Source organism: Hypanus sabinus, chromosome 6 (genome assembly GCF_030144855.1).
Source record: "Hypanus sabinus isolate sHypSab1 chromosome 6, sHypSab1.hap1, whole genome shotgun sequence".
NCBI classification, from domain to species: Eukaryota; Metazoa; Chordata; class Chondrichthyes; order Myliobatiformes; family Dasyatidae; genus Hypanus; species Hypanus sabinus.
This window is the reverse complement of record NC_082711.1, coordinates 144,908,069-144,930,814: the sequence shown is the minus strand read 5'-3', so window position 1 is coordinate 144,930,814 and position 22,746 is coordinate 144,908,069. Positions and strand designations below refer to the sequence as shown.

General features: G+C 40.8%; 1 long non-coding RNA gene across 2 annotated transcripts in view; it reads right to left on the bottom strand.

Moving 5' to 3' along the window:
* LOC132395923 (uncharacterized) overlaps positions 1-22,746 on the bottom strand; it is a 55,765-nt gene that overhangs the window by 9,908 nt on the left and 23,111 nt on the right. Inside the window, exons 3-4 of one of the 2 annotated variants that reach the window (XR_009512786.1) lie at positions 21,009-21,221; positions 1,780-1,877 (exon numbers count right to left, since the gene is read on the bottom strand). This is a non-coding gene — a long non-coding RNA (uncharacterized LOC132395923). The remainder of the gene's footprint in view (positions 1-1,779; positions 1,878-21,008; positions 21,222-22,746) is intronic. The other variant, XR_009512785.1, reaches the window with a different exon arrangement.

Genomic DNA, 22,746 nt, shown 5'->3' with positions numbered 1-22,746 from the left:
GTGATATCCCTGTCAAAGTTCTAAAACTTGGCTGAAAGGAAATTCAAGCATAAATTTGCAGCATCAACTCCCACATACGTAAAGGGAAGAATACATAAAAAGGATTAACATGAGAGATTTACAAGGTTATGAGGGGCTGTAATAGAGTAAATAGTCAGAGAATTTTCCTCAGTGTCAGGCAATCTAAAACTAGAGCACATGGGTTTGAGGTGAGAAAAGATAAATTTGAGGGAGGTGCAAGGTTCATGCTTTGTAGAGAGCATGGTGATTTTATGGGACAAGCTGCCAAAGGAGGTGGCAGAGGCAAATATGATTATAATATTTGACAAGCGTTTGGATAGGTACTTGGACAGGAAAGACTAGAGGGATAAGGGCCTAATGCAGACAAGTACAATGTGTCACATTCAGCACAGACAATTTGAGCCAAAAGGTGGTTTCTGTTCTGTACAGCTGTATGACATTGTAGCGTTGTTTTAATGTGAGAGGTGGGAGTTTTAAAGAGGGAGTGAGGGGGAAGTATTTTACAGAGAGACTGATAAATGTCTGAGAAGTGTTGTTGGAGAAGATGCTGGAATCAGTTACCATTTATGACATTTAAGAGGCATTTGGACAGGTATTTAAGTAGGCAAGGCATAAAAGGATGTGATCCTAAAGCAGAGAAAAGGAATTAGTGCAGATGGACAAGAAGTTCAGCATGGACATGCTGGGCTGGAGATCCTATTTTACTCTATGACTCTGTGACTGCTGATACATGAGAATTCAGGATGGTAATCAAGAATGTCAAGCCAATTCCTCAACAGCTCAGCTTAAATTAAAATAGAAGTTGTAAAATTAGTCAGTTCTATCATGGGTTCTAGCCTCTATAGTATCCAAGACATCTTCAAGGAGAGGTGCCTCAGAAAAGCAGCTTCCACCATCAAGGACCCCAAACCCAGGACATGCCCTCTTCTCACTGTTACCATCTGGAAGGAGGGAGAGAAGCCAGAAGGCATACACTCAGCAATTCAGAAACAGCATCTTCCCCTCTGCCATCAGATTTTTGAATGGCCATCGAACATCTGAACAGTTGCTCGCTACTTTTTTTAAAATTTCTGTTTTTCCACTACTTATCTTATTTTAACTATTTAAGATACATTTATATACTTTCTGTAATTCAGTTTTTTTCCTATATCATAGGAAACTGTTGCCTCAAATTTCACAACGTATGTCAGTGATATTAAACCTGATTCTAAATGGCAAAGGACAAACTTTCCAAGCCATTCACCCCACCCATCATGTCAAGCATCTCTTGCTCCACTCACAGCAGAGTGTGAAGATCCCATAGTGGCTCATCAACTACAAACAAGACAAAATTTGCAGGTGCTGGAATAAAATACACAAAATAAAACACACAAAATACTTGAGGAACTCGCCAGGGTGGGCAGCATCTATAGAAAAGAGTCAGCAGTCAATGTTTTGAACTGAGACCCTTCATCAGGGCTGGAAAAGAGCGATGAGAAGTCAGAGCAAGAAGGTGAGGGGAGGGGAGGAAGAAGTACAAAATGGTAGGTGACAGGTGAAACTGGGAGAGGCAGACGGGTGAAGTAAAGAGCTGGGAAGATGATTGGTGAAAGAGATAAAGGGCTGGAGAAGGGGAAATCTGACAGGAAAGGACAGAAGACCATGGAGGAAAGGGAAAGGGCAGGAGAACTATAGGGAGCTGATGAGAAAGTACGGAGAAGGTGAGAGAGGGAAATAGGAATGAGGAATGGTGAAGGATAAGAAGGGGGTTGTAATTACCAGAAGATCAAGAAATCAATGTTCATTCATCAACTTGGCTCATCAACTACCTTATAATTCAAGGAACTGGAAAAGGAGTACCATTTCCAAGGGACAATCTAGGAAGAGAATGAAGAAGATGTAGCATTTAGCACAGTGTAACCACTCAACCATACATGATCCAACATTAAAATAGATTATCAATTTATATTTCTAATTGTTTAATGCAGCCAATGTCACATAATAACGTATAATATTCCATGCTCTATGCTACAATGTCAGTTGCTGCATTTAACAAAACATGAAATTATTTTGCGAACTGTACCTTTTGAACAATGCATGTTTGATTAAGTGCCTGAGTCACCGAGGCTGTCATGCAGCATATCATTCTTTTGTGCTGTCTGTTGACTGATGACACATGGGAAACAGATGCTGCCTTTGTACGGTATCAATGCCATTAAATTAATATAAATGCATTAGATTCCATCCTTTCAACATTTCTGGAGCACATACCGACTGTGGGAATATTTCCTTGAGGCCCTCTATAGCCATTTGATTGGGGCCAATTAATGTTGGGAAAGAGCAGCTCAATCTTTCAGCTCATAAATTCACTTTTAAGTTACTTAGCAAGTTTCTTGCTCTTTGCTTGTTTTATCACAACGTTTATTGGATCCTTTTTCGGAAATGATGGAGTTGCTGTACATTGTACGAAAAGTAAGATTATCTCTGTTGATTTGCAATGCTGTTGGAAGTCAAAGGAACAGTATTTGTGTCTAAGGATACTAAATTCAATAAATTAAAAATGTTTGTTTTTAATACTACTTTAGAGGGAGGGTTATTTTTGAGATCATGCTCCTTCCATTTGCTGACCTGTGCAATATGAGGATGTATCTCCCTACTGGTACAATAAAGATAGAATATTAAACTTAGCCTCTCAATGGAGTGTACTTAACTCTGTACCTTTTTCTAGCTTTAATGTCAAGAACAGATTTTACATTTCTGGTTCACTGATCTATTGCAACAAGGGATTGCAAAGATTCCAAGTATTCCAACACTTTCTCCATTAAGATTTGCAGCAGGATCTGAACAGACATCTGGCAGTAAATGGAAATCAGTCCTCACAGTGCACCTCCAAAATCTGGCAACAAGCATAGGGAGCTTAATTACGAAAGACACTCTTCAGAGGCGCATTTAGATTCCTCTAATTGATGAGCTTTCATCAATGAATTATAACTGCTGGAGCTGTTAAAAGTGAAAACAATCTACATGAAAGAACAATTTGGTAAATTTTCTTTCTTATTTAGGAGTCAAAGTGACAGTCCAAGACCACAGAAGAGTTCACAGCAAAGGGTGAAAACAAAGAAGAAAATATCATAATATGCAGAAAGAAGTGGTGAGTAGCTGTTTAACAGACTATGGGGAAATATAGTGACATTCCATGGGTTCTGAAAGCTCATTTGAATATATAGTATACTGTATATCTCGCTTTATGCAAACAGATCAAAATATAATGTCAAAGTTTTCAGATGAAATGAAATGGAGAAATGTTAATATTGAAAAGAATAAAAGCTGAATTTCACTACAATCATTTTCTCACTGACAGTAATGAAAATTATTTTGAAAATTTATTCTGTGTTTTTTTCTGACTCAGCAATGGGCATTTGCAAAGGAGGTACTGTACACATGTTAAACCAGAAGAAATCACTTTATTAGATTAATATAAGACATTCAATACAGAAAGGGAAACAAATGGTTAACAAAGTAGCGGTATAGAAAACAAACTAATACCTATCTCCCTTTTCTCTCTCTTTCAACAGACTTGTCCCGATCTTCTCCAACCCTTTGCACGGACACTAATCCTAAGAGAAGAAGCTCTCTCAGCCTTCTTCTCTCTTCTCGAACAAAGGAATCGCCCCATTTTATACCTTTCAAAACCACTGACACTAGTACTTTCCCAGGAAATTCCCATGCATTTGGTACCTGCACCTGCACCTGCACAATGATCTCACCTTCCCAGACAGACATGTTTTTAACCGTCATCCACAATTTTGACTGTAGCCTTGTACTCCCTTAACTTTGTCAAAACATTGCTGTGGACTGGTTATCTTGTACTTTCCCAAAACAATCCCACTCCAAGCTAACGCCATTTTGTCTTACAGACTTCCATTTTATTTTAGTATGTACCAAGGAGGACACAGACGTAACACTTTCCTTTACTTGTGACCTGGTTCTCTGGAGTAAGTATTGTTGCATTGGGGGGGGGGGGGGAGGGGATGAGATTGGAGATTGAACTCTGTCACCAAGTGTTGAAAGAGTTATACCTCTCCGTCTATAATAGCAATGGATTCTGGCTTCCCCTTGTGCAGTGGTAAATTGTAAGATTACAGGAAGACCACCTTAAAATCTTTGCATCGCTCAGGCATTCTGAGATTTCTTCTTCTGGTAAAGTGAAAGATTTATGATTTATGATCACACTCAACTCCATTTTGCTGCCTTCTCCTTGTAACCTTTGTACTATGCACTTTTCTTGATCCTAACGAGCAGTGAAATCTGTGTCGATAGTGCTGCTGCAGGTTTTCACAAATAAAACGAAGTGGGGCGTTTTATGTTTAATGAAACACATTCTATTGAACTCCAAAATGTAAACAAAAAAGTGCTAAAAATCTTCGCGTAATAACGTCATCACATCAGACTAGCCTCTTAAAGTGAAACCTCAACTCACTGCTGGTGATTGTGAATTATGTACCTTTTTCCCAATTATGTTACCCTACAGAGGTCTCCCAGAATTCACTAAAACTGGCATTTTGAGCCTGTCTGAGGTTCAGATGAGCTGCCTGGCTCAGGTCCTATGTTCCATGGGTGGAGGAACAGCGGGTGTCTCTGACTTGTCCAGAGGTGCCTTGACACGCTCATGGTCATGGTGTGATGCCAGAGGCAGGGCAGCGGAATACTCTAGGTCGTGGAAGGCCGGGTTAAGGCAATCTACTGAAAATGTTCAGGTTTACCCCTCTTACCTATGACAAAAGCAGAATGGACCATCATAAGGGGGCCTGAGGGGATGTTGCTGTTCATCATGGTGGACAAAAACAAAGAGACGAAAGGTTGGTCAACAGGAACTGAAGAATGCCATGATGCGAGGTAGGAATAGATGAAAAGGAATTGAATTCACTGAGGAGGGTGGAACACTGTTGAGATGCTGAGCAGGTGGTTGTGGAGTCAGGAATGAAATCTCCTGGCACTTGTAATTGCTGCCCGTATACCAACTCTGCCATGATCAACTGCAGGCCCTCTTTTGAAGCAGTTCTGAGCCCCAGCAGGACCTATAGGAGATGATCATACCAACTCGTCCATCAGGGAAGCCCTCAGAACCGTTAAGGAGCAATGAAACCACTTGCAAAGGCCATTGGACTGCAGGTGATGTGCTGTGTTGTGATGTAGCCTAACGTCAAGGTTCTGGGCCATCACAACCCAGAGGTCTGAAATGAATTCGGGACCATGGTCAGAGGAAATATCAGATAAGGTGCCAAACTGAGCAAACCAGTTGCTGATGAAGGCCCAAGCCATTTCTGCGGCCATTGTTGATGCTAGAGCGATGACATTGGCCACTTGCTGGTAAAGCTCACCATGGTAAGAAGGTGCATGAAACTGTGGGGGGGTGGGGTGGTGGAAGAGGACCGACAAAGTCCACATTGACATGGTCAAGCTGTCACTCAGATACCTCAAAAGCTGCCAAAGGCACCTGAATCTGATGGTTAATTTTTGCCCACTGGCACTCCATAGAGGCTGCAGTCCAATCACGCACATCCTTTCTAAGGACGTGCCAAACAAACTTTACTGCAACCATTTTCTGTGAGGCCTTCCAGCCGAGATGCGAGAGGCCATGTATGGAGTCAAAAATAGTCTGTCTCCAGTTTGCGGGCATGATGGGCTAGGGCAACCGGTTGGTACATTGCACAGGAGAAAACCCCAGCTTCTCAGAACCTAACATTAATCGTAGGCCCGTGACTGCTGTTCGGTAAGCCTGCACTTCTGGGTGAGTAATTTAGTCGGCTGTCATGCTGGCATAGTCAACTCCTATGTGTCCGGCCTTAAAGGCTGGCTGTGAGAGGCAATGAGCCACAGCATTATTTTTCTCCCTGATGTGTTATATATCAGTTGTGAACTCGGATATGTAGGCCAGGTGGTGTTGCTGTCAAGCAGACCAAGGGTCTAATATTTCAGCCAGCGCGTGCACGAGGGGTTTGTGGTCATCAAGCACTGTGAAATGGCGACCCTCAAGAAGAAAATGAAAATGGCAGACAGACAGATAAAGACTGAGAAGCTCACAGTCAAACATGCTGTACTTATTTTCAGGGAGAAGGAGCTGCCGGCTGAAGAAAACAAGCGGCTGCTACACGCCTCCAACCAACTCTTCATGCACAGCCCCATAGCAAAGTCTGAAGCGTCAGTAGTAATAGCTATGGGTGCGTTGTTGAGCAGGTGTGCCAGTAGGGCCACGTTGGAAAGAGCCTGTTTGGTATCGTACAATGCCCTGGTCATGTCTGCATAAGCTTGTGGAATGAAGAGGTGATAGAAATTTATCATACCTAAAAACTCCTGTAGTTATTTTGTAGTGAGGGGTGGTGGGAAATCCATAATAACAATTACTTTTGATAGGAGGGGTATAGCACCTTCTGCAGAGATGCGTTGGCCAAGGAAGTCAATGGCATTTAGCAGGGTTAATAATCGACCCTTGATGGCTTAGGCACACAGATGAGATATGTGTTCAGATTTGAACACACTGGCAACAAGTACATCATCTAGGTAAATAAAAAGAAAATCTCAGTCTTTTAGCACAGAGTATATCAGCCATTGGAAAGTCTGTGCTGCATTTTTCAGTCCAAAAGGCATGCCCAGAAACTCAAAGAGGCCAAACAGGGTTATCACAGCTGTTTTGGGAATGTCTTCTGAGCACACAGATACCTGATGGTAGCCCCTAACTAGATCAACTTCAGAAAAAATTAACTTTCTGGCTAAGTGTGACAAAAAATCTTGAATGTATGGGACCAGGTAACAATCGGCAGTGGAGGTCTCATTAAGGCACTGGTAATCACCACATGGGCGGCAACCACCATCAGACCTAGGGACCAGATGGAGGGGTGAAGCCCAGGGGCTATTCAACCAGCGCACAATTCCAAGTCTTTCATGTTGGCAAACTCAGCCTTCGCAGTTGCCTGCTTTTCTGGGTCCAGTCTATGCGCACGGGCATGGACTGATTGGCCAGTTGTGAGAATGTGATGCTTGATCCCATGTTTTGAGCTTGTAGTGTAGAATGTGGGCTTGGTGAAGTTTGGGAATTCTCCTAGCAGTCATGTAAACTTGCATGCAGTTCTGCATGTGCTTGACAGAGACGTTGTGAGGAACTTACTGGGGGAGCAGGGTAACGACCCAAAGTATTTGACATCCACAAGCTGGCAGTTCTTAAGATCGACTAACAGTCCTTGGGTAGACAGGAAATCTGCACAGGAAGTCCCACGTGCAATATCACCCACCAAAGCAGAGCGACACTCATTGTGTCTCGTGTCTGGATCCTGCTGTTGCTGGCGGCCTCCAGCAAGGTTTCATCGCTCTTTGCCTTCTCATCAATAGGCCTCACTTGAGCCCCCGTGTCACACAGGAAGCATGTCCTGAAAGGGTTTCCGTAATGAACAGTAAACAACCTTAGCAGCTGGAACCCTTGGTGTTCACAGACACTTGATAACCTGATGCCCTGACATTGTCGAAGCTGCACGGCAGTCAGCACTTCCTAGTGTTCATACCAAAGTGAATCTGGTAAAAGCACAGACCTAATGTTGTCTGTTTCTTAGATGTAGGCATCTTTATGTTGGGGTCCTTGCTGACCGAGCTTATTGAGGTAGAGGTTGGAGGAAGAATGGTGCACCACTGCCTAGCTAAGTGTAGACTAACAGCCATTTTAGCAAGCTCCCTATAGTCCTTCATGGATGCATTAGTGAGGGCTATGTGAACTTGATCAGACATTTGCTGCATGAAGAATTCTTTAAAAATAAAAAAAAGGAGAGACAACATATGGTTCATTAGCTCCAAAGGCCTAGCATCGTTGAGGCTGTGTAAGGAGAACAACATTTTGACCACACAGAATCCAGTGGTCCAAAAGTCTGCAAAAGGTGAGTTTTCAGTGATTGGTATTTATCATATTCAAGCAAACTCACCACTCTTGCAGCTGTGGAGTTGCTGAGAATTTGGTGTCACTGCTTGTACAAACCAAGTGACGGCATTTTGCTCCCAAAACTCCAGCAGTTTCAAAACAACTGCATTGGTGACATGTTCAATAACTCTGGAATCAAACCTAGAGCTTTGGGATCACCAATGTAGGTTTTTGCAAATAAAAAGAAGTGAGGGATTTTATGGTTAAAAAACCTGTAACATATTTTATTGAACTTCAAAACCTAAACAGAAGAGTGCTATAACTCTTTATGTAATAATGTCATCATGTCAGAGCAGCCTCTTAAAGTGAAACCCCATCTCAAAGTCCGTGGTTGTAAGTTATGTACATTTCTCCCAATTATGTTACCCTACACAATGGCTGGAGGGAAAATGACACTGTATCTCAGAGAGGTTCTCTTTTGATATACTGGTGATTAGGTAGATGAGAATTATATGGGCCAGAACCTTCCCAGCAATAGACAAGAGGGACATGCCTCAGTAATTACCACAGTCAGCTTTTCTCTCCTTCTTTGTGAAAGGCAGCATGATCATGGTATCCTTCAAGTCTTTAGGCATGTCTTCTTTCCAACTGCACATAAGAATGCTGCGGAAGGTTTTGGTTACAACGGGACCTGCCAACTTGAAGATCCTGGTGGGGATTCAATCCTGCCATTGGGATTTTCCATAGCCTGTTCAATCAATGGATTTCCTGACCTCGTCTGACATAGGAGGAAGTTCGAGGGTGTCAACAAAAGGTTTACTGTGGGATCTGGTCAAATGCAGCCTGGTGTACATCAGAGGGCCCATTGAGCAGGCTGCTGAAGTGTTCCCACCTGGTGTTGTTTCATCTGATGACAGGAGAGGCATGGTACTTGGTATATGTGGTCCGTAGATTTCTTTTATAGAACTGAAGAACAATTTGAAGTTCTTGGCATTGGTGTGGCACTTTAATGTATTTGCCAATGATGTCCTTCTGATATTGACACATCGTTAGCTCCTCACTTCGTTAAGATCACATATGCAATGCCTGCATCCAAATACGTCTATCCCAACCCCAGTCGCCAGGAAGTAAAGGTTGCAGAACCGCGCAGCCAACTTCTACAAATTGAAAAATCGCTGCTTGCTGGCCTTGCAGCAATAGTAAAATACGGAGATTTGTGTGAGTCCCAACAGAAAAAAAAGATCATTGCTGGCAAATCATGGCTTTTTATAAAACAGCAAAACAATACTGCATTCACCATGGGAATTCTGCCAGATATACTAATATTTGCACAGCCTATGTATACATATCTTCCAAAGATACCCACATGATAGTTGATCAACAACTATGCAAGTATGACAAAGCCAAGAAAAACAGCGTGAAAGCTATGCAGAGAAACACATGAAATTCAGATCTATGCCTTTAGAGCCTGGGGACATAGATCTTGTGAAACTTGATAACCACATAGGCATCTAAGCAACTCCACATGGAGTGTAGCCACTTGAATAGGATCCATGATCACAAAATCATATGGTTTGCAAAACATCACATGAAACTTGTCATTCTTCAAAGTACACAAAACATCCATTGTCAGTGAATGTGAAATGGATAACCTTGAATTTGCAGACAAACTTGAATGATCCCATTTGATATAATAGCTAACATCTTCAAATCTGAAAATCACTAAATGATATCCATCAAGCAAGCGGAACACTCCCAGATATCCGAAAGAAAATCAGTTGTTGTTACCTCATCGTTAAGAGTGTGTCTTAATCTTTCAGAAGTATAAGGGCTGGAGCAGGCAACATTTGCGCAGTGCGCAAGACATCCAACTGCACTGGTGTGTGGCTTCATGCCTCGATGCAGGCCCAACATTTTAAATGGTGAGCATTACTTAAAGTTGGCCTGCTTGCCACCTTCCATGCTAATGTTTTTTCTCCAGTAGTGGTTATAGTCAAAAGTGCCTGAGAGCATATTGTTTTATTTTTCACACCTTTCGTTCTTCCCAGAAGCATGTCGTGGTTCTATTCGTGTCACCTTCTAACCCTTTAGCCTCCATAAATGATTATCCGTGTAAAGTATTTGTGCCTAATGGGTTCTTAATCTCAAAGTATGTCTATTGTAGAATATTCAGAACTACACACATGAGACATCAGGAATTCAAAGAAAGCATGTGTTGTTTATTCAAGTGTTCGTCAGAGATTGTTTTGGGAATTTTTTCGTAAACATTGTTGCAGCCCAGAAGGCAGTCATGAGACACAGATCTTAAAATAATGATAGCCTTCAAGTAACCATTGTTCCATTGAACTAATATAACATATACAATAATACCATGTCTTTTACAGCACTTACAAAGTGATGCCTCCAACAATCACAGATTCTTGTTCATGCCCTTTCAGCATTTCATCGAATTGGTTTCCACAGTGGCAGCCTCGTCCACTCCTCAATCACCACTCGTCTCCTTCCCCAGACAATTTCCTATACAAATGTAAAAGCTGCAACACACGCCAACCTTCCCAGTATTCATAATTCCAAACTCTTTTCAAAGGGACAAGCCTTCTGTCAGTGCTTCTTGCATTTGAGCATTCTCTGTCTACTGCTTACAATGCAGTGTCCTCTACAATGAGGTGTCAAAAACAGACCAAACTTTGTCAGCTCATAAGTGCAATCTCAAGTCCCGTCTCATTTCATCTTTGCATTCCTCTTCTGTTGATGTTTCCCTGTCTTCTAGTTCCTGCACTGCTACAACAAAGTTCAGAATAATTGATGCACGACAGCTCAGAAAATGGAATAATTTTTCAGATATGGGTGTTAATTTCCTTTGAATTTTGAATTGGGAATCTGAATTGCATATTGAACAACTTAAACTACTTGTCAAATTAAACTTCGTAGGTTCCCTTGGTACAAGCATTATGAAAGAAAGGAATGTTGAGCAGATAAATGAAGGCCCTGGGGATTCAAGGGTTGTTGGCAAGTTGCATCTCAAGTTGGCGAGGAAACTAGAGGAAATGTTTGACAAGTGTTTTAGTGACCAAATGATTTGAAGCATGTTGTGGAAAGATTTTTTTCACCAATTGGTTGGAGTCTAAATTGTTGATTGAGGAAGAAACATGCAAAACACTTAATTGGTAGATGGATAAATTCTTGGCCTAATGTCTGAGATGACGAACTTGTTGTTTGAGGAGGGATTAGTAAACAGGGCCAAAATCTGCTGGAGTTTAGATGAATGAGAGATGATCTCATTGCAACACACAAATTCTTAATGGACTTGACAGATGGATACAGATTTAATGTTTCCCTTGTCAGTGTTGTCTAGAACTAAGGAAAAGAATATCGAAAATAAGGGGGTTGACCATTCAAAATTGAGATGAGGAGGAATTTCTTCACAAGAGGGTGGTGAATCTTTGCTAGTCTCTTCTCAAGTGCTACATAGCTGTTGGCTGACAGAACACCTTTGTGCTGTGTTTAAAAGGAAATTGAGACTTCAGGAATTGCATGATATAAAAGATGCATTCATGCCTCTTTACCTTGCATAATATTAGACCTGGACCTTCTCTAAATCTGACATTCTCTGCAATCTCTCTGGCATCTATCTAAGCATTCTTATCAGGTAAAATGATGAGATGTATTCTGAATATGTCGCTGTGGATTTCCAGCACCTGCTGAATCTCTTGCCTTTATGTCTTCTTCAATGTCTTGCTACTTAGGCATCATTATTGGAGCTATTGTGAGTTCTTGGCCACTTAAAGGGTAAGAAGACTCTGATGGAAGTTATTTACATGCCTCCAAATGGTAGAAAGGAACTGGTCTACAAATTACAGCAGTACATATAAGAAGCATGACAAAAAGGCGATGTTACATTGGTCATGGGGTATTTCAATATGCTGAATCCCAAGAGAGAGAATTTGTGGAATGCCTCCAAAATGGCTTTTTGGAGCACCTTACGGTTGAGCCCACTAGGGGATCAACAATTCTTGATTGGGTGTTGTGTAATGGACCAGATCTGATTATGGAGCTTAAGGCAAAGGAACCTTCAGGTACCAGTGATCATAATATCATAGAGTTCACCCTGCTGTTTGAGAGGGAGAAGCTAAAGTTATCAGTATCAGTATTACAGTGGAGTAAAGGAAGTTACAGTGGCATGAGAGAGGAGCTGGCCAAAGCTGGTTGGAAGGGGACACGAGCAGCGATGATGGCAGAGCAGCAGTGGCTGGAGCCTTTGGAAGCAATTCAGAAGGCACAGGATAGATACCTTCCAAAGAAGAGGAATTATTCTAAAGGCAGGATGAAGTAACTGTTGCTGACAAGGAAAGTCAAACTTAACAGTAAAGCAAAAGAGAGAGTCTATAATAGAGCCAAAATTAGTGGGAAATTAAGGGATTGGGCACTTTTTAAAAAACCAACAGAAGGCAACTAAAATAACTATTGGGGGTAAAGATGAAATAAGAAAGTAAGCCAGCCATTCATATCAAAAATGGTAACAGAAGTTTTTCAGAAATATAAATAGTAAAAGAGAGGCAAAAGTAGATATTGGACTGTTGGAAAATGATGAGGAGATATTTTAAAGGGGAGCAAGGAAATGGCATTCTGTGGAAGATCTTAATAGTATGTCAGAAGTTTGAAAGTGTCAGGGTGCAAAAGTGAGTTCACTTGCTATTACAAGGGAGATGGTGCTTGGGAAACTGAAAGGTCTGAAGTTAGATACGGCACCTGGACCAGATGGACTACACCCCAGGGTTCTGAAAGAGGTAGTTGAAGAGATTGAGGAGGCATTAGTTAAGACTTTTGAAGAATCAATAGACTCTGACGTGGTTCCAGGGGACTGGAAAATTTCAAATGTCTCTCCACTCTTCAAGAAGGGAAATTATAGGCCAGTAAGACTGACCTCAATGGTTGGGAAGATGTTGGAGTTGATTGATCAGGATGTGGTTTCAGGGTACTTGGAGACACATCACAAAATAGGCCAAAGTCAGCATGCTTTCTTTAAGGGAAAATCTTGCCTGACAAATCTGTCGGAATTCTTTGAAGAAGCAACAGGTAGGATAGACAAAGATGAATTGGTGTGTGTTGTGTATTTGGATCTTCTGAAGGCCTTTGACAGGTGCCATATACGAGACTGCTAAACAAGGTAAGAGGCCAAGGTATTACAAAAAAGATATTATCATAGGTAGAGTATTGGCTGATTGGCTGGAGGTAAAGAGTGGGAATAAAAGGATCCTTCTCAGATTGGCTGCTGGTGACTAGTTGTCTGGGTTGGGACTACTTCTTTTTATGTTGTATGTCAACAACTTGGATGAAAAAGTTGATGGCTTAGTGGCTAATTTTGCAGACAATACAAAGATAGATGGAGGGGCATGTAGAATTGAGGAAGCAGAGAGGCTGCAGAAGGACATATACAGATTAAGAGGATGGAAAAGATGTGACAAGTGGAATACAGTGTCGGGAAGTGTATGGTTATGCACTTTGGTAGAAAGAACAAAAGCAAATTTAAAAATCCGAGTTGTGAAGCGATTTGGGAGTCCTTGGGCAGATTTCCCTGAATGTAAACTTGTAGGTTGAATCAGTGGCGAGGAAAGCAAATGCAATGTTAGTATTCGTTTCAAGAGGACTAGAATATAAAAGGAAGGATGTAATGCCGAGGCTGGCTAAGGCACTGGTGAGGCCTCACTTAGAGTATTGTGAACAGTTTTATGCCCTTTATTTAAGAAGCAATTGACCCTGGAGAGGTTTCAGAGGAGGTTCACAAGAATAATTCTGAGAATGAATGGTTAATCACATGAGCAGTGATTGAAGGCTCTGGGCCTGTACTCTCTGAAATTTAGAAGAAGGGTTGGGGGGTGGGGTGGGGGAATCTCTTTGAAATGTATTGTATGTTGAAAGGCCTAGATAGAATAGATGTGAGAAAGATGTTTCCTTTGGTGGGGGAATCTAAGTTTAGAGGGCACAGCCTCAAAATAGAGGGATGTCCATTTAGAAAAGAGATGAATTTCGTGAGCCACAGTTCATTGCCACAGGCAGCTGAGGAGGCCAGGTCACTAGGTGCATTTAAATCAGAGGTTGAAAGGTTCTTGATTTCTCAAGGATGAAAGGTTATAGGGAGACAGCAGAAAAATGGTGTTGAGGGAAATGATGAAATAGCAGAGTAGACACAATGGGCCGAATGGCCTATTTCTGCTCCTATGTCTTATGGTCTTATGACCTAAAGCAGAAAAGAAGGTGGTCATGGTATGGAGAGAAAGCAAGAAAGAGGGGTAACCTTAAACCATCTCCATATCCTAAATCAAAGTTGGCAGAATGATAATATAAGGAGAATTTAACACTAGCACATGGTCATTTTCAACAATGTCTCATCATTGCTACCCTTGGGGCTATCACCATGGGAAATGGTGTTGCCTACTGCCAGTACAGCTCACATGTGCAGAGAAAGTGTACAACTGAGTGATATAATGTGTTTGCCATTGCTGAACATCTGCCAAGTGTGTGGGATGTGTGAATGAGTGTTGAAATAAAATAAATGTGAGAGTGAGCTGGAGCACAGAAATAGTAATTAATTGTTGTTGATGGACATTGTCGGATAACTGATGTAGACGGATAGTATGAGCAAGTGCCTGTCTAGTTGTGCAGCTGTTTGTCAGTGAGACTTTAACAAGTTATTCAGAGAACTTCATGATTTTATGATTCAAATGTCACTGTACTCTAGCAGTAGGTGCAATATTTCTGGAGCTGAATGGGAATCATCCCATTACAACATTGTCTTATTAATCACCCAATGGACTTCATTCACCCCTGAGCACAGATAACCTCTTTCCTCTTCTCCATTGCACTTGTTTATGGAGGAGTATCATCCAACTGGGGTTCCTGCCCCTTTCTTTGCTCTGCTATGATTCAAGCTAACTTTCCAAAGACTCTGGAAATGCTTTCCAAAAGCAGCTGGAAGAAATGCTAGAAGAGGGAATCTTCCCTTTAAGACATGACTTTAATCAAGGGCAGCCAACAGCAACTGGAGCTGGTGAATTTGTGGCTGGAGAAATGTTGCCAGATTTAATGGCCGTGAGATAATTTTCCAGAGCCTGACCAAATAAGTTTGCTTAGAACATGACAATGGAAAAGAAGCTAATAGAGATGAACATTTAGTAATTATTAAAGCACCATGATAACAAAAGTTTGTTGGAGATGAAATACATCAGTGAAGCTGCAGGGACTGAAAACACTCAGAGAGACAAGGCTGCAAAAGGCAGATTATGATAGACTGGAAATGACATCAGATCAGACAGAAAAGGTAAAGGTGCTAATGTCAGCTGGGATGTTAACTTCAACTGTTATCAATAAACTTTTAAAGAAGAAACATGACCATGATAAGCACTACAGAAATAATTTTTAATACATTTCATCATCAAACAATCTCAAATACCATGCATTTTGGATTTTTATGAATGTATAAAAACATAAAAAGCAGCATTTGTGAGCATGAAACACTGTTTTTACATCAAAATGCAACTGATATTCGTTTTACTTTTCCTGGTGAAATGCAATTATGCCCACATCTGATTTGTTTTAAACTATTCTAAACACGTGACCCAGCATTTCCTAGCATCCTTGAAGTCACAATAAGTGTAAAATTATTTCCAAACAACACTCCAACCTCACCAGGCTCTGCACCAATTTTCAACCCTTTCATCCACGATGCTCCCAAGTCCTGAACCAAGACGTTACAACCTACTGAGGCCACTGTAGTTTCCAAACTCTCCGACATCCTAACTCTCAGATGTATTTAGGCCCACAATTTCTGACAATTCATGGCCTTAGCACATGCAAATTCATTTGCAGTTCAGAGATTGCAAAGTTTCACTATTTAGGAAACGTACTCTTTTTCTATTATCATTCCATATTCCATATCCATTATCAAAATAGATAACATTACATTTCTCCTCATTATGCTTCACTCATATCATTCCTCATTTATTTAATTAATGTGTGTTTCTTTGCAGGCTCTGTGCTATTAACTAACTTTGCAACCATATCTTCAAACATCATCACTTTCTGAATTGTAAAAGATTGAGGCTCCAACACTATTCCCTGTGGCGCATCATTCATTACATCTGATCATGTTAAAGATGAGCTCTTAATCTCTCATGGCCCTTATCTACCTGCACTTAATTTTCTCTGTGGCAGTAACACTATTTCCTACATATTTTTTTCCTCTTTTGTACTATGCCAATGTACAGTACTTGTGTTCAAAGGCTCAAAGTACATTTAATATCAAAGTATGTATGCAGTATACAACCCTGAGATTTGTCTTTCCACCAGACATCCACGAAACAAAGAAAACCATCAAAGAAAACATTAAACATCTAACGCACAAAAAAAAGAGCAAATCACACAAAAGGCAAAAACAAAATGAGCAAGAAACATGTCCAGGAATGTTCAGTTTAGTTCAGTTCAGTTCAATTTAGTGCTGCATGGACTGATCTACTGGATTGCATACAGACAAAAGCTTTTCATTGTATCTCAGTACATGTGACAGCAATAAACCAATTATCAACAGATAACCCCATCTGTGCTTCCTCGCTTTCCTGCTGTCCAGCAAAACATCTCACAATACATTATCTCCTACATTCTTGAGCTTCTATTTTCTTCCATAACTTAAAAAATGCCTTCTGTTCATGTGATACATTATGTTTAGCTCTGATCTGTGCCACCCTCAGAAGGATTAGTTAAATCTATTTAAGCTGTTGGAGTTGCTGCATCTGCTTGTTTTGAAGCTTGAAGTGGACAACAGGAACGCAACATTGCAGAAAGCCTCCAGCAGATTTGAAAGAGCAGGGGTGAAATTAGAAAGAACATTTGGAAGCCAAAGCAAGTGTAGGAAAAAAACATACCAATAGGTGCTTTATAGATATGTAAAGGGAAAGAAAATAATAAAGAAAGAGAAGAGGTACATTTTAATTGAAAACATTTCCTTTAGAATACAAATCCAGAGTTCCCTGAAAGCATCAGAACGGGTTGAGAATGTGCTTGAGAGCAGGGATATTGTGCTGATGCTTTATGAAACATTATTTAAGTCACAACAAGTTTACTGCAAATGGTCCAATTCCCCACACTGAAGGAAATATGTGATAGCATTAAAGAGAGAGTAGAGGAGATTTATGAGAATATCACCAAAGCTGCAGTACATCAGTTATGAAGGTGAATTGTTTAGCTTAGCTTGGCCCAAGGATAAATAAAAGAAGCCTTCACTGAAGTGAACAAAATGGTCTAGACAGGGTGAAGAGTGGGAATCTGTTATGTTTCATAACTTCAGAAAATAATTAAAAGAAAAATACAGGATGGGAATAAACATGTCTACTCCGTTTTTACTTTTAGTGGAGCACGCACGTATGACATGGTGTCGTAATGACATATGGTATAACACTAATGAATTATGTCAAGAAAGGATGCTTAATCAAACTATATATATATATATATATATATACATATATACAATATTATTCAAGTCTTACTGAAACATTAAATACACAACTTTCCCCCCTGCTTAGCTATAAGCTCCAAATCAATATAGAATGCTCAACTTATATATACAGTATACTATATAATACAACTACTATAAAGACATCCACAGCACAATGAAGATTAAATTATCCCAATCAGGCCTAAAGCTTTAATCGCTGTGGAGGATTTTTTACTCTAGTGGGATAATTTCTTACTCTCCTGCTCCCTTGTCTTAGAATGTCTTTCCTGAGCAGGGGGTTGGTGGCAGGATGAGGTTTCTCTTCTTGGCAAGAGAGAATTGTAGCTGTGAAACAATCTCGGGTTCTGGGCATCCTCCATGGTGGTTGTAGGAGCTAACTCTGGGACTACAGGAAGTGATTCTGGCAGCTCTGAACACAACTCTTCTCTAACAAGTGACTCTGCTCTCCTCAACTGTTATTGATGTGTTATCTCCAGATAATATCAGACAAAATCATTAAGTAGGAGAGTAGTCTAGTTACATCCTTAATCTTTCCAAGTATCCACTTTTAATCACCTCTGTAGTCCCATGCCAGTGTTGTTTGTCTAAGAGTGAAACATTGAACCTCCTTGTCTGAGAAGCCCTCAATTTGTCCTGCATCCTCCTTCTGAGATTGGGTTTGTAGAGATCCAAGTATCAGCACAAGGGATGATCCTGGAGCAGCATTAGCTGGTGAGTTGTTGGTGGTGGAGTGTGCTGCATTATGACCTGCAACAAGGAAATTGGCAAGCTCCTAATTCCGTGTTAATGCAGTGCATTCTATAAACCTTTCCGACATGCCACTTGCAGCTGAGTGGTATGGAGCAGATGTAAAATGTCTTAGTCCATTCATTTTCAGGCATGACTGTAACTGCTCTGCAACAAACTGTGGTCCGTTGTCACAGACCAAATGTTCTGGAATACCAGTCCCCGAGAAGAGGCTTCTCAACACATCAAAAGTGTGTGAGGTTCTAGTGGAGTCTACTGGCAACACTTCTGGCTGATTTGCTGTTGCATCCACTATTATCAAGAAATTTGAGCCCATGAAAGGTCTGGCGAGATCCATATGGTCCACATGGTCTGCCAGGGCAATGCCGGCCATTCTGAGGAATGGAGAGGTGCTACTCTTGGTGTCTTCTGGATCTGTTGGCTTCCTGAGCAATGTATAGCAAGCTGCTCAATCTGCTAATCTACCCCGGAAAACCAGGCAGAGCTTCTAGCCAATGGATGAACAGCACGTAGCTCTTCCAAAATTAAGCTCTCAGCTTGGATGGTACAACAACTCTCAATCCCACATAAGACAGCCTCTGTCAAGGGCAAGTTCATACCTGCACTGGTAAAAATGGAGGAACTGGGAGCTCTGCTGCACATTCCAGCCATTTTGTTTTGCCATGTAGACCTGTGGCAGTGTGGGATCTTTTCTGGTTTCCCTTTGGATCATCTCTGCCGTAAGAAGGAGACTTTCGATTTGCATTATGGAAAATACTTCAAGAGGAGTCTTCTCTTTTGTAAATTTTTCAGGTATTTCCTTTTCCGAGGGCAAATGGAACAATCCATCAGCATTTCCATGATTATTCGTCCTCTGGAGTTTGATCGTGTAATTATGTCCTCCAAAACCCATGAGCCCATGTCAGCATTTGTGCTCCTACTGTTAGTGGAACATCCTTCAATGGATTGAAAATAGACACCAGTGGCTGATGATCAATATAAGGGTAAACTCCCTTACATACAAGTACTGGTTGAAATATTTTGCACCCAAACCAGACACTAGGCCTCTCTGTTAATCTGTGTGTAATCTTCCTCTTCAGTGGTAAGGGAATGCGATGCAAAGGCTATGGGACATTCATTTCCATCACTCATAACATGTGACGCGACTGCCCCTATACCAAAAGTCGAGGCAGCCCAGGTAAGCTTCACTGGACAATGTGGATCATAATGTGTGAATGTAGTGTCTGACGTCACCATTTCCTTTGCCTTTTGGAAAGCCATCTCACACTGCCTTGTCCTTCTGATCTGATTCAGATACTTCTGATCTGAAGTATTGAGTTCAAGAATTGGACCACAGTAGCCAGGTTGGCAGGAACCTGTTATAGTTATTGACAAATCCTAAAAAGGACAACAACCATGGCACGTCCTTTAGCTTTGGAGCACCCACCACTTCTTGAATTTTCTCAGCTCACTTGCGTAATCCTTGTGCATCAATGGTGTGACCATATTAAGAGACGCTGGGTTTGAAGAATTCACACTTGGTGCCTTATGCTCTAAGACTATAATCCAATAATCTTTTCAACAGTGTCTTGAGATTTTGGAGAAGATCCTTGTCATCTTTACCCGTAACAATAATGTCATCCTGGTAACACTGAGTGCTGGGTTCATGGTTTTCTATCAGAGTTCAGGTTCAGATGCTACTCCAAAAGTAAGCCTATTATAACGATGAAGCCATTTGTGAGTGCTTATAGTGACGAATTCTTTGGACTCTTCTTCCATCTCCATCTGCAGTCAGGCCTCATCTAATTCCTCTTTGCTGACCTGTTTTGCTCCAGAAAGGTTTGCAAAGGTATCCTCTATTCTGGGAAGGGATCTATTTTCAGTACTGGGTTGATGGTGACCTTAAAGTGACAACAGCTCCCAATAGACCCATTTTTCTCGGTCACTGGGACCACTGGCATTGTTTCTGAGCTCCACTCAACCTTGGAAAGAACTCCTTTAGCCTTCATGAAATCAAGCTCACTAACTAATTTATCACGATGGTATAAGGAACCAGATGGGTCTTGTAAAACTTGGGAGTGGCATATTCATTTTATCACTATTTTACCTTTGATATATTTGGGTTTTCCAATGTCATCTTAGACTTACGCACCCTAGCTATATACATGTGCTTAAGACTTTTCCACAATGCTGTAAATAATTAGAGAGACTAAGACTTTTGTATAGTACTGCAGTTGTCAATGTGGATTAGGGAGAAAGTGTGTAAATCTGACAGGAGTAAAGGATGTTGGGAATGGTGAGGGTAGGTGCCACAGGAAGTGGGTAGGACAGATGGCAGAGAAAGAGTGCCAGGGTCGGAGGTGGCGTGCTTGCAGACACTTTTTGTTTCCAAACAATTGAATTATTGATCATTACAGAACATGTCTCTGGTGCTTTCTGCTCCTTCCCCTCTCCGTTCCCATTTTCCCAACTGTGAGTCCCCTCTCCCTGCCCTCTTCCCATTCTCAGTTCTCAGTAGAGACACATATCAGAATCAGGTTTATCATCATTCACATGTCATGAAACCTGTATTTTTTTTGCAGCAGTACAATGCAATACATAACATTAATACAGTACTGTGCAAAAGTCTTAGGCACCCTAGCTGTATATACAGTATGTGCCTAAGACTTTTGCACAGTACTACATTACCCATAAAGAATTAAGCAAACAAACAAAGAATGTTTATTTAAACAACATATATATACATATTACTTAAATATTATTGAAATATTAAAACACAACAGAATCTACTTGCTTGAGGAGAAATAGAGATACAATAACTGGTAGAACCTTTGACAGGTGTTCTGCAAATGTAATGAATTTGTAACTTACTGTGTGAAAGCATGAAGGAGGCTGGAATCCTCATTACATCTGAGTATGTTGCAGGCTACAGATCAAGCAGTGGGAGTCAGATTTGTTACCACAGTTCTGTTGTTGACACTTGGGCTGAATGTCCTCCATCTGTGACAGCAACTTTTGTTATTCTGTGAAGTGATGCTGAGTTGTCAAGTGTACAGACTTGCAAGGATCCTGCAACATCCTCTACTGGAGAAATAATGAAAGGAAATCAGAGAAATATTCCTGGTGTAGGAAACCTAGCAGAAGGCAATATTTTAAAAAGACACAACTTAGCTCTGACGTTACACTCTCTGAAATTGTTCCAACCAATAAAATATTTCAACAAGATAAAGAAATGTAGCTCATTTTTCACACAACTACGTCCCATAAATCAATAACTGGAGAGTCTGTTTCTTTCACAGAATTACAAAATGATCCAGAACAGGTGGAGATTTACCATTTTGCTCCAGACAGAAGCAAAGTTGCTTGTTTTCCATAGTTTGCACTTTTCCCAATTAATTCTTCCCATTTACCTAATTACTTTTTGATTGCGATTGAATCTGTTTCCAACATCATTTCACACAAAGCAGTTAGGATCACATTTTATTTTGTAAAGAATGTTTCCTCTCTTCATCTCCAGATATTTGCCGATAATCTTGATTATCTACTTGCTTTACACATCTGAAATATTCATATTATCAAAATTGTATAATTTTGAAAAACCTCTATCAAATTTCTTGTTAAATGTCTCTGTTAGGAGGATAATTCCTGCATCCCCAATTTTCCCATCATCAGAATATCTAGTATCTTTTGAGTGTATTTCCCTCACACTCTTCTCAAAGCATTATGACCTTTGTGAAAAATTGCTCAGATCTGGTTGCTGGGTGGCCACCAGCCTTTTTTACCAATTCATTATAACTTCCATTCTTTTGGGTTTTTGTTCACTAACAATAAAATCAAAGGTCCAGCAACCAAAATTGGACCAAAGGGACCTACATCCATTTCAAACAACCTTCTTAACTTGTTCTATTACTTCTAAAAGTTAGTACATTCATATCCTTGAAATTGTCAGTTACCATACTGATTTTGTTCAGTTGATATTATCTTTCTTCAGTCACCACATTAAAATGTATAATTTTATACACACTACATTAACTTTCTCCTGTTGTCAGCTCATTTTTCTGGATTTCTTTATCAATATCAATTCGTCATTATTTACTACATTCCCAAATTATGCATCACCTGTAAGTTTTGAAATCCTTTCTTTCTAAGTCATGCCCAATAATTTACAACAAAAAAGTGGTAGACTATTATGAACAAGAGTAAATGTGCAGTTGCTGGAAATCCAAGCAACACACACAAAATGCTGGAGGAACTCAGCAGGCCGGGCAGGATCCATGGAAAAAAGTACAGTCGGCGTTTCATCGAGACAGGAGAAAAAAAAGATGAGGGGTAGAGTTAAAAGGTGGGGGAGGGGAGGGAGAAACACAAGGCGGTAACTGAAACTGGGTGAAGTAAAGAGCTGGAAAGTTGATTTGGTGAAAGACGTGAAGGGCTGGAGAAGGAGAAATCTAATAGGAGAGGGCAGAAGGCCAAAGAAGGACAAAAAGCGGGAGGATCACCAGAAAGTGGCGATGGGCAGGCAAGAAGGTGAGAGGGGGAAAAGGGAAAGGGGAAAGAAGAATGTTGAAGTGGGGGGATTACTGGAAGTTCTAGGAATCGATGTTCATGC